We start from the raw sequence: 13,956 nt of genomic DNA, 5'->3' as shown, positions 1-13,956 counted from the left end.
AGTATATCTGTGTTTTGTATGTGGTCAATAACAGCAGGGTCTGAAGTGTAGCGTACAGAAAATGACGAACTGACTGTATCAGAGACTTTCTCCTGTTTTTCTGTGGACTTTCTTCTCTCTCTGTGTCACTGTGAGGTCTCTGAATGACACTGTTTATAAATGAATGAATTCATTCTTTATTTTGAACATGTAAAGTCATAATATACACATGAACATGTATACAGTAATTCAACCCAAGGCGACCAGTTTAACACACGACTAAACACTACACTTTGATGTGAAAACTGATCAATAATAAAGTGCTAAAATTCACTTCAGGTGGATGTTATGTAATGTTTTATTATTGTTTTTAATTAAGTATGGCACACTATTTTTATAGCTTTTTTTTTTCAGAAAGAAAAGATGATTTAAATCCATCTGTGTAATCCATAATCTGGTTAATGTTTTATTCCTTGTTTAGAATCCGACATGGCGTAAATGCCACAGCAGGAATGCATTAAAGCAGAACTATGCGGGATTTGTTGTTGTCATTGTGTTGGTCAAATGTCCCGTTGTGTGGAGATTGGAGATCCCATGACCTTAGATCTTAGACCTTAGTTCCTTCTGTGCCTTTGGCACTTCAAGCAGCAAGTTAGCTTTCCCAGAATTCCTTTCCTTTTAGCCATGGGACCACCCATGGAAAGGATTGGGCTCATAACTGGAAACCCTGGGAAGAGCATAGGGGCTGGGGCTGGGTAGTAAAGTGTGTAATCAGGATTAAATGCTGAGGTCAAATTCACTTATCACTTATTGGTGTGTGTGCACAAAAATATCTCATTCTCATTCTAAATAATAGAACATCATCATTTCCAGCTTTGTAGAACAATGATTCAAGGTTTTCTGACATTTTTATGGAGGAAACAAGAACTTGATAATTAAAAATAATAGTTAGTTGCAGCCAGAGACATTTATTAGAGTTATGATGCAGATTGAGGGGTAGTAAGTGCTCAGTTAGTGGTGTGGGGAGATTATATTTATTTTAGAGAGAAGGTGTGGATCTCTTGAAAGAGATGAGTCTTGCGGGAGTCTCTTAAAGATTGAGTGACTCTGCTGCTCTGATAACACGGGGGGAGCTCCTTCCACCATCGGACGGAACCACAGACGAGGACGATCGAGACAGAGATTGACAGAGCGAGACAATATTTACGTCACTCTGTAGGGTCAGTGATTTAGAATTTGATTCAACCAGTGGTCAATGAGCAGCAGGGTGACCTGTCCCCTTTTAGGTTGGTTAAAGACCAGCCAGGGAGCTGTGTTCTCACTCTACATGGAGGTACTGTAGGCCTGCAAGAAGGCCGCCTCAGTGGGCAAGGCGAGATACAACCATGACCTTGGGTGGTGGAATACTGCGTCAAGTAAGGCCTTATTTTTCAGACGTTCACACAGCACTCAATAACATTTATCTCGTCAAATGTATAACCTACAGTAAATGACTGATTTAAAGAGAGACAGAAGTAAGAGATGCAAAAGAATAACCTCTGTAATGTTATGTAATTGTTTCTTCTTTTGTTTCTGGTGAACACGTGGTTTATAAATCCCGGGTTTTAGTGTGAGAAAGGCAAAAAGAAGTGACATTATTTAGGCTGAACTCAAAGCAAGGACAGAGACTCAAAGCTTACAGGAGCAGATTGTGGCGCAGGATCAATGCCCCCACAGTCTTTCAGCATGAGTGTGTCTGTGTGGATCTTGCTCTGGTAGGCGTTGAGCACTGGGTCTCATCCAGATGCCGCTGAATCACAGCCTGTGTTGACAGCATGTCATTGATGGAGTGGTCTGTGAGCTTCACCACAGCAGATATGTGTTACAGATATCTGTAATTCAATGACTCCTCCAAGTCGAAATGAAAGTTTCACAACGCCATTCTTTCTATCCAGAGTTGTAATTTTAAGCTCTTCACATTTACACTGTGAAGGACAATGAATGAGTGGTTAGTAACACACTTTTCCGTGGGAATATTTTTTCTTTATAGTTTTACACAGACTTTAAAAGTTGAATTCTAAAGCTCTTAAAGGGCCGGCTGCTGCTGCTGCTGCATTCTGGGCCCGCTGTAATTCACATTAGCTCTGTTGTGTCCGAAAGCTCGTTTAGTCATCTGTTACTGATGAGATGACACATAGATCCTCTCACTGTGATGCTGTGAAAGTAGCTTGCTTACTTGTGGTTTTCTGAGAATAACTTCTCCAGATATCCTCTGACCTATCTGCACAGTTACTGTATACTTGTGTTTTAATGACTAAGCTGTGTTCTACATTTAGGCTGCGGTGCTCCTCCAACTATCATTATTAATCACTGCACTGCGAGACTTTCCCTTGTTTCTATCAGCCTGCCTTTTTTCACACCACCAACCACAGACATTTCAAAAGGCACTAAGACAGAATGTACGTTGAAGTAAAAGCAGTGAAAGAAACCTAACAACAAAAAAAGTGGAAGTTCAATACAGAAAGCTACCAATTCATTAATGTTTGTGTTCTCTTTTTCTGACCAGGAAAATGTGCACATACAGTTTGGCAGCATTTCAGGTGAGTAACCCAACTAAATATACCTTTTTTCTTCTTTATCTTATTGTTAAACACTCTTGTTATTGAAGCTACTACACTTCAATAACACATATGGATGGCATGACGCTCAGCAGACAAACAGAAAGTTTCATTTGTACAGTGACCTTGGGTTTCGTGAAAGGCACTTTATAAATCTAAGTTGTTATCATTATTAGTATGATTATTATAATTAATAATCATCATCATAATAATAATACTACTAATAATAATAGTAAACCACACACTCTCCCGCAAGTCCTTAAAAAAAGTCAGACAGGATCCATTGCTGCCTCCATCATTAAATTCAAATGTGTTCATTTGTGGCTTCACTGTTTAAAATCCTTCATTTGATTTAACTGAGTGACACAAACTTGCCGAAAAAGGCAGCATTAAACCAGCAACTCATGTGTCCTAATCAAGCTACAACTGTGTTATATACAACAGTAATTATACAGAATAAAATCATTCCAATAAGAATAAAAAGGGAATTATGTATAAAACTGTTGCTAATTGAATGGTTTTTATATTGCTATTTGAATTGTTCATCTTTGTACTATCTCCGCCTCCTCTTTTCACCATCCAGGCGTCTTGCGCAACGAAACGCTCCAGTTTGGTCACACTGAGAGTAAAAATTTGATGAGTCTGGCTGACGGGAAGGAAGGGAAGATCATCATCAACTGCACTGGACCCTATGTCCTCCACATAGACTTGTGTTACAATAGTCTGGACCTCGAAAAAGGACATCTGAATACCACTGGGACCTTGCAGCTGCAGGTGGAGGGGACCCCCAGAAGCTCTTTCCAGCTGCAAGCTTCACATCTTGAGGTGTGCAGGGGGCTCCACAGCATCGCCTTTCTCAGGGCCAAGGAGCAGGCGAGTCTTCACCTGTATTCTGATCGGCCCGTCATGATGAAAAAGCTGACAGCGGGCCTGAGCTATCTGCTGGGGACAGGGGCACAGTGTGACTTTTGATGAGTGAGTGCAAAGCTGACTGCGACGAGCACCAGCCTGGACTCCCAGTACAACATTGTTCATTTATTTTTCTGCAAAACATGGGAAATGACACGGTACACAGTACACAGTACACAGTGTACATAATTTTCTTTTTTGATTCACATGTTTTTGAGTAAAAGTTGCACAGGGAAGTGGAGGCTTTGGTTGTGGCATGTAAAATAAGCTGTTGTCGGACTGGCGTCACTCAGGGAGGATCTGCAGATTATAATATATAGATAATAGCGACCTGGCAGGAGCATCTCCTCAGTGACTTACATACATACAGCCAACCTCTGGAAAACGGCCGGACCTCAGTGCATGTTTTAAAGTGTACTGTAGTGACGTTGCTGTCAGTCTTTCTATTCTATGATGTGTTGTGTTTTTATGGAAAGGATGTTGACGCTATGACAAACAAACAAACAAACAGGCAAACAAACAAACAAACAAACAAACAAACAGGCAAACAAACAAACTTGATGATCTTCTCCTCGCTCTAACCAGGGGCTTTGTGTACTGTACCTAAACCTAACTGCAGGTTAATCACTGGGTTTCAATCAAACCACTTTCATAATCAGAAAACGGTGCTCATCACCCTCATAGTCACCAAATGTGCCACAAGCATTTTAAAACACTATCATGTTAATATGCCTTTGAATAGTCACTGTCATGTTGGTTCAGAAACATGATCTCACTTGTATCTGTGGTTTGCAGAAATGTACGATGGCAACATGTGATCCTGGAGCCTGGCTTGTCAATACGTGTGTCCATGCACTGCTGTGAGAACACACACTGACTCCCTTCATTATGCCAGCCATGCCTCAACAATGACATCCAGTGTGCCGTCCTGTAGACATGAAGAGTGTGAACCTGGAAGTCTTAAACAAGACGTCTTCTTATGTGAAAGAAACCTCTTACTGTTCTTTTTTTTTTTTTTTTTTTTTTAAGGCTGCAACTGAATATATTTGAATCAGCCAGTTATTATTGTCGCAGATATTTTGATAATCCGGTGAGACGACCAACGATGGAGTTTCTGGGTCAGTGACGAGTTTAGTTTTATTGAAGACCACTCAGATCCGAGCAGAACTGAGACCATGACCTTCGTATGGAGAACTGCGTAGTTATCATATATGGGTGTCAGGGTTATACAGAAACTTGTGGTTTGCCAGTTTCAGCTGGTCTGCACTGAGTTGTTAGGTTTGTGCTTAGGAATATAAATTAATAATTTAAAGAATGCCGAATAATACGTTTTTCTCTTACAATCATTTTCAGACAAATGAAGCCTATGCTTTCTGCTATTTGTTGTGTAGATGGTGTGAAAACTCTCTATTATAAGAGAGCCATTGCAATGTGGGTTACAGGGTCTGATCTCACACAATAGACCTGTAATAAACCTCAATCTGCTTTCACGCCTTTGGACGTGAGCGCCTGCCGATGCAGCACAGAGTGTGTGACGGACTCTCACTCTCTCTGTGCATCGCTTCACTCATGAAAGCATCCACAAGCCTTTTGCTCTGCCTGATATGACATCATTTTTTTTATTTATTGCAAGTTATTTCGCAGAACCCGAAGCTATGGGTCGCGGAACCACTGTCAGAGTCGTGTGTTCCGCGATGCTGCATTGAAAACTTGCTCCAATAATGTATCTACACCCGTGTGAAGCAGCTTTAAAGCTGCCGCCTCCACATTTCACACACATTTCCATGCTAAATAATTTTCCTAGACGACGCGTGAATGATTTTAAAAAAACGTCACTGATGACCTTGTGTTTCTTAAGCTCATTTTCCAGTCATGATTGAAGCGGCCGTCACAATGACCCACATTTATCTCAGGGAAAAGACAAGAGAGGAGAAAGTTTTCACTCTGCACTGTATTTTATAATAACATAAGAATGTCTATAAAGCAAATACCAAGTGATGGTCTGGTCTTTGAATGTACAGTACTAGTTAAGTTATGATGTGCTGATTCACTGAAAAGCAGGGTTGTGATAATGATGGAATAATACTTTGTAAAGTAGTGCACAAATGTTTCTAATGTTTTCACTAAAGAGCTACTCCAGTACTCCATCTACAGTGCAGCTGCCACCTGTATACTTTGGCACTGATTTCTTGTGAGAATGAAACTTAAACAATAATAATAAAAAACAATCCATTTTGCAACAGACATCATATCTTCATGGTTTTCATGATTCTCTTTCTCTCTCTGCCTGGCAGCTGTTTCAGAGTCAGCAGTTTCGTCATCAGTACCTGCTGTAGTATATAGTAGTTCAACAAGAAAGTGAAAGTAAAGTTCACTCTCGTCACACAGTGACCTGACGGGGCCCCTGCTGCACTGAAGACTCAGTGACGTAGCACTTACACACATGAAGGTGTGCATTTGCTTGTTGTATCTGTGTTTCTGGAATTTTTGCGTCATCTTTGTTGGTTCACTTCCTTTTTAAAAAACAGGGCAACCGGTTCTAGTTGAACTTTTGATCTAAACTCTGCTGTACCTGAACACAAAAGACAATTCCTGACACTCAGAAAATGTGATTTCTACAGCTTTATTCAATTTGAATCGAAAAGTATTTCTATAGCAAATAAGTATTTAAAAAAGCTGTCAATGCAGACATTTATGAATAAAAAAAAAACGGGAAGTGCTCCCTGTTTACCAGGACTAAAAGCAGAATGTTATCTGTGGACACGTAGTACTATGATTGTGTAATGTGCCACATACCTCATGTGCAAGGTTTGGGTTTTTTCTAAGTACTACAAAAACAAAACATTGCTGTGAATTTTGGTTACGATGCAAGCAGGAAATATTTTTTGGACCACATCCTATTCCAGTTTCACTCGATAGAAAACCAAAATCAACATTTAAATATGTGACTTTATTATTGTGTATTTATTATAATATATACTGTATGTACAGTATATATATGTGTATATATATATATATATATATATATATATAGATATATCTATATATATATATATGTGTATGTATATATGAAGGTATAGAAATCTGTGAGAAATATATTACATAATACATAATACATTATATATTGCAATGTAATGTCACCTGCACTCAGATAATTGTCAAAATTGCGTTTGTCAGGTATTCATCAGTCCAAGGTGAATTGACAGGAGTTACAGCTCCGTAGTAAGAGTGACCTATGATACAGCAAATGCTTCGTGACGATCCAATAAACTCACCTGTTCAGGTGAATGATTACACAGAGCTCAAAGGTCAGCAGAGAGCAGGATCTCATTTGCAAGATACACATACAATGTACAGTGTGCAGTGCAGTAACAGTCTAAAGTCTAAATGTTCATACAGTAGTGTGTACTTTCCATTTATGTGTTTATAAAATGAGTTCTCTGTTGTACAAACAGAGTGAATAACACGTACATGTACACGCACAAGGACATACATTGAGAGTACTGGATAATAAACAACAACAAAAACTTAGCAAGGTGTAAAATGTATCCAATTTATTTGTGTAGAACTTTCCATCTTAAGAACCTGTACGTTTTGTAGGTTTACGACTGTCCAGATTTTTACTAAACTGATTCTTTCAGCTCAATAAACAAAGGGCAACCAGAACAACTCGAGTGTCTTTATGAAGTTTTATTTCACACAGTAGGTAGTTAGGTTGTAAATAGACAAAACGTACGGGTTCTGATGATTAGTAGTTAGACAGAAACACATAATAATTATATATACAGTATAATTAGCAACAAAAAGGGTTTTGATAGCAAAGCTTTGATGACAAACTGCACTTTGATGATAAATGTGCTTTGATTACGGACCGCAGACTGAATCTATCACGTATAATAATATATGAAGTAATAGTTTCATCTGCTGGAAAGTTCTACAATTAGCATGTTTACATTAGCATTTCTTCAAAATTGTACCACAAATTGTAAATATGTTTTATGCCGTTCAAAATTCTAATTTAACATTCAATTTTTTGTTCGTGCACAACTGCAGTGTTTTCTAAAAATAAAACTTTTTGTTTTTCTTTTTAATTGTTAACATACTATTTTAACATGCAGTAAATTATGTAAAAAACATTGGAAATTATTCTGGTAAAATGGGCAAAAGCACTTAGTTACAGGACATTTTCTGGCCCTTTTATGGTTAAAATAAGCAAAAAAACATAATAAGGACATGAGGGTTAAATTAGTTTTTTATTAGCTACAGCTGCAGCTGTGGTCTGATTATTACAGTGTTTACTGTTTGGTCAAGACAAAGATTTATAACACACATAAATCTAAACTCTGGACAAAGTTTTACTTTCCTGCACAGTTTAATTGGGTGGGGACACAGAAAGAAATAATAACTACATACTTGAAGAATCTTTCGAGATAAACTTACATTGTAGATGATTAAATATTTACTGGCGTGGAATTTCAACATCGCTGTTCTCATGTCGGAACCTTCCAACAGATAAAGATAAAGATAACCAAAAAAAGGATGAATAAGAGAGATTAGTGTTGCTTGTGGAGAGCAGCAGGCATGCAATCAAGTGATGGAGACAACTGATCGTTTATTTCTCTCCAGATCGTCAGATCTCTGCAGACACAAAAAGAGCAAATCGATAGAGAAACACAGTTCATGCTGCCATTTTTCAGATATGTGGTCTACAAGAAAAATACAACAGAATGATATATTAATGCCAGACATCAGCAGTTACATTAAAGTGTCAGATTTTTATAAAAAAAAAAACTTCTTGAGTTGAGTTCATGTAACTTCGTGTTACATGAATGGATCGCTTTGCTTGAGCTCTCATTTTAGAAATATCCATCAAACCTTATCTGTGGTAAATTGTGTCCCAACTGAAGAAAATGACTTTCTGTGAAGTGTTGTGCCAAAGAGCAGCGATAACAGAGGCATAATAACACATTTTTAGGGATGTGGCATGTGTCTTTGTGATTTCATAAACTGCTCAGTAGACAAGCGTCACACCCACAAACTTTGTGGGGGAAAAGTGTGGTGCATTAACAATGATGTTTTAAATTGAGATATTAATATAATGGATGTTTGTGAACAGCACTTTATTACACAATTCTACAACTTCATACCAACTATCTAAGTTTAGCGGGACTTGGGACTGACACAGAAAGTGCATGCCTCATTTGGAGTCTGGACGCAGGGGAGCCGTGAACATCTGCTCTGACTGCAGCCGGATCCATGACATCAGAAAACATTTTTTGAAAAATAGTCACTGAGGGATCTAAATATAGCTAAATATAGCGACAAAGTCGATAACTTGGCAACACTGATTCATCCGCATAAAATGTTTTATTGTTGAAGAAGAGAATAGAAACACTGGGAAACAAAAGACATAACAGTGACAGATTTATTTCAAGGGAGTTCAAACCTGCCAAGACAAGCTAGTCTACTAATGCCTATCTGCTGTAAGCATTAATAAAGTGGTATTTCCTACCACTTTATCCTCCACAGGAGGGTCGCGGGGGGCGCTGTGCCAATCTCAGGGACACATATAGAGACAAACAACCATTCACTCTCACTCTAGTAGTCCAATTGACCTAATCCCCCAATCCCCCCATTTTTGGACTGTGGGAGGAAACCAGAGAGCCTGGAGTAAACCCACGAGAGAACATCAAACTCCATGCAGAAAGGCCCTTGTTCCAACCGGGGCTCCAAACACCAACCGTGTGGCCCTGGCAACCAACCCATTTTTCTATAAAGCAATGTCACTTTCTTGTTTTTTTTAAAAAAAACAAAGAAAGAAAACAAAACTGTGACACTTTTGGCAGCAAGTGTGCTGATCATAAAATTGTCTCAAGTTATTAAAACCTTAGGCGAAACGATGTTAATGTGTAGAAATGTGTGAAAGAGTCCATATAGACAGCAAAGGTAGAAATAGGTCACTCAGCAAGGTACCTGCAGGGCCTAGTCACCTTAGGATTTTAGGTTTACAGCACTTTTATATGCAAAAATGGAAAATCGTAATGTCTGAGTGCATATTGACTTGGGAAATATCCTGCATGTAAAATTGTACCTCTCTATTGATAACCTCACTACCTTGGGAAGGTTTTTATTCCCACCACTATTTTTCAATCATGCATGAAGCCACACCTGTGGGATTTCATGTATGTTAGGCACAGAGGTGTCCATCAATCTTATTTTCTAATCAAATTCTGCCATTATGCAAGTAACAGCCTGTTACCTGGAGCATGTGAACATGTAAGCCGCACCCTGTGATTTCCTTCAATTTTCCAACAGAATCTTCATCATCATCATCATCATCATCATCTACCGCTTTATCCTCCACCAGAGGGTCACGGGGGGTGCTGTGCCAATCTCAGCTACATCGGGCGATAGGCGGGGTACACCCTGGACAGTTCGCCAGTCCATCGCAGGGCCACACACAGATAGAGACAAACAACCATTCACTCTCACACTCACTCCTATGGTCAATTTAGAGTGTCCAATTTACCTAATCCCCACATTGCATGTTTTTGGACTGTGGGAGGAAGCCGGAGAACCCGGAGAGAACCCACGCACACACGGGGAGAACATGCAAACTCCATGCAGAAAGGCCCTTGTTCCAACCGGGGCTCGAACCCGGGTCTTCTCGCTGCAAGGCGAGAGTGCTAACCACTACAGCACCGTGTGGCCCCAACAGAATCTTATTTACCTAAAATCCAAAACAAATCAGTAGTAGCAGTTTGGCCAGAGGCCAGTGATCTTCAACCTTCATGGAAATAAACAATTAGGCTGTTTAAAAGTTTTTCCATCAGCTTTTCTACCAGACAGACAGACAAACAGTCTGGAAATAAGTGTTTTTCTCACTCCCAACACTCACACTCACACGTCATCATGTCTGACCAGGATAGAGCGACACTGATGCATTGTCTGTTGGATCTGTGTGGGCGAGACAATAAATGTGATGTGCACGCACAGTTTCTCGTGGTTAGGAATTTCCTGATAACAGATCAGGAAAAGTGAAACACAGAGGGTGAGAGAGGAAAAAAAACACATTCATGTTTCACTGACACATGTTCCAGCTTAACACTGTCTGGGGTTTGCATCTTTTTTTGCGTCTGAAATCAGTTTTCAAATCAAACAGGTTGAGTGAGTAGACGTTTGACATGTCAGAGCATAGTGCTACTAGTACTACTTTAATAAAACAATAAACACAAATGGATACAGTAGTCAAAGCAATGAAATACAGGATAAAAAGGAAAGTCTTACAAGTCTTCACACTATGAATGAAAGCCGCAACCATCCTAATCTACGGCTGAGTGAAGCTTTCAGATATCACCAGCGGAGAGATCGTTCTCATGTAACCCTTTTTTTATTACATGTCATTGACTTTGTCTCGTCTTTGTCTTATCTCCCTAGTTAGTTCTATCCTCTCTCTCTCTCTCTCTCTCTCTGTCCTTATCTTGCAGGCCACAGGATCCAGATCCAGTTTCGAGGCTATTTATATCACAAGCAGTAGTATTATCGCCATTATTATTACGCTATAATTAAAGTTGATATCGGTGTAATTTCGGTATAATTAGCAATCTCTGCTGCTGCTTGTATAAATGACATTGTAGTACTATAAACATGTCATATGTGACTATACTGTATATCTGCTCCTGCATATGATGCTCAAAGGACATTGCAGAGGTCCCGAACATAGGGCTGGACACATTCTGTCAAGACCTGGGGGGGGCCCCTGAGCAAGGAATCCAATCCCCATCCCCACAGACAAGTGCTGCCCACTGCCCCTGCACCCGGCTTGTGTGTGTTTATTACTGTGTGTAAAAAAAAGAAAGAAAAAAGAACGGGTTAAATGCAGAGGTCAAAATCACTATCACTAATTGGTTTGTGCACAACAATGACTCATTCTAATTCTGAATATCCACCGGCACCAACAAAGTGGAAAAGTGAGTGAGTGAGGGAGAGAGCATTAGCTAATCTTAACTGCAGTCAACTGAACATTTGATACTTTGCTCAGGAGAAAAACATCCACACCTGCATGTCTCCTGCTTTGCTGCATTCAGACGTCTATATTTAAACGTATCTCCACTGCAGAACTTCATTTTGCTTCTCCTCTGGTTGAGACATTTTTGAGAAGAGCACCAAGGCATTTTAGGTTTGGTAAAGTTCAAAACTTCCAAAACAGCGGAGAAACTGTTTCTCACATGTTTCCTTAACCCTTAGAACACAGAGCAGCTGCTCCCCCCCATTACTATTTTAAAAGGTTGATTCAGCGGCTATAAGAATGCCATATATCCTTTTTTCACCAACTATGTAAACAAGTCTGAGAAAAAATAACTGAAACATTTTCTAAAATTTGTGAAGTTTGAAAATACGTAACAGTTTCTCATTTTTATGAACAAAAAAAACAAAAAACTGTCCATTTTGTGACTATTATTGCTAATTATATAAAATTAATCATAACTTTGACTCAACAACACATAAAAAGACAAAATAACGTATTTTGTAATAAAAATACAACATGTTGGACCATTATACAAAGTGCTGGGAGTGAATGTTAAGTTGGAAGCCACACACCAGACACTTAAAAGGTAAGCTGGCCAGGAGTGTGTCCATACTTTGGAGGGCACAAAAACTATTAAATCAGAAGGCACTATACTTGTTGTGCGGTGCACTAGTCTCTCCACACCTGCAATACTGTACAGAGGTAAATAAATAAATAATTAGGTTAATGTGATACCTGAAGAAGTGGCTGGGGAGATTATATCAGCTATAAACAAAAGCAGGTTAATGATCAAACCACTTTAGTGTGAACATGATTCTGTTCTTTCACTTTGTTTATTGCAGGAGGCGGGAGTTAACTTGGACTCCCACTTTCTTCTCTGTTATTTCCCACTTTCCCTCTTTGTGTGGGAAGATGAGACTATATTAAGATGCAGGAAAGTCAACCTCCACTACAAGCATTACAGTCTGCATCATGGAAAGGCACCAAACAGGACAGGAGGAGAAACTGGTGGAAGTCAAGATGGAGATGGACAATTTGGAAGTTGTCCATCAGCCTAGAGCTTCACCTGTGAGCTTCCGTGCCTGCTTCAAGTGCATGGTTGCTCTGGCAACAGTGATGGGACTGGTCATTGTCATTCTGGTGGCAGGCTTTATCCTACATTACTTTGTGTATATGCCATCATCCAGCCAGGTGAGAAAAATATCACATTAGTGACATCAAAGTCCTAAATATTTTCGTTTCTTTCTCCTATCTGTGTCCATGCATGTCTCTTTATAATCAGTCTGTTATTCCACAGGATGCTCCAACATTGAGAGGTGCAGTAAAAGTTATCAGTGCCCACTCTCTAAAAAGTAAGCATCTCCTCACTTTCAGCGACTTCCAACAATATTCCTATGTGAGTGTCTCGGTGTGCTGACATTGTCCAATTCTTCCACAGAGAGGGATGAAGAGGGAACCTATGACCTCTTCACTGTGGATAAAGCCACAACCTACCTCATCTACGGCTGGGTGAAGCTTTCAGATGTCACCAGCGAAGAGATCGTTCTCATGCAAACGTTTAGAGAGGACGAAAGAGTCATCGAAAAGAAGAAGGCAGAGATGAGCGAGGTCTTCTTCTTCAAAAGAAAGTTACTGGCCAACAACAGCACAGTAAGCATTCACTTTAAGTCTGCTTACACAGACGGCTTATTCCACGTCTATGAAGTGTGACCAGGCTGAACCACAGACTGTCTGTGTTCAAGCGTCTGGATGCTACTGCACTGAGGTGTCAAAAACTGTCTGTCTGAAACTTAAGCAATTAGTTTTTTATTTTGTTGCTTTTGGACACACACACACACACACGCGTGCACTTGTCAGACAGTTTCATGAAAACTGAAGTGGTTTCATGGTTGTATTGTGTTTACTCTGTCGGGAGTGGGTGTGTTCCCACTCAACCCTCATGTTGCTGTAGTTTTCTTCCTGATGTATAAACAACTATTAACTCAGAGTCGCAGTCACACGTGTGCTGACAAGAAAACTGTTGAGCTAAAAATACTCACGTGGGCAAAAAGCCAACGGTGCTTCATAATATAAATGAAAACTGGTTGAAAGCGCAGATGGTTCGTCACTTTTACATGAAAATGCTTTTGTTACTTTATTCATTTCCACCCTCTGATTGACTTTTACCTGTGAAAATGACCAGCCAGGAGGAAACTGTAGCATGTCTCATCTGCATTCCCATGAGACAACTCACCTACTGGCTGTTAAAAATCCTTTAAATGTAAAGGTAGTGAGGGTGGACTTCTTTGTTTTCTTTTGAATATAATTGTTTTCCTTCATTTCAGTTGAATGAGAATTAAAATGTGGAGGCTCATGATAGGCAATGATTCACACCCAGTAATGACATGTTGGTATTAGTGGGTGTTGAGGGTGACTGTGTTTCATTTGAAATAAAAATAAATT

This window comes from Solea solea, chromosome 9 (assembly GCF_958295425.1).
Source record: "Solea solea chromosome 9, fSolSol10.1, whole genome shotgun sequence".
NCBI classification, from domain to species: domain Eukaryota; kingdom Metazoa; phylum Chordata; class Actinopteri; order Pleuronectiformes; family Soleidae; genus Solea; species Solea solea.
The sequence above is the reverse complement of the archived record's forward strand: the minus strand, read 5'-3'. Positions refer to the sequence as shown.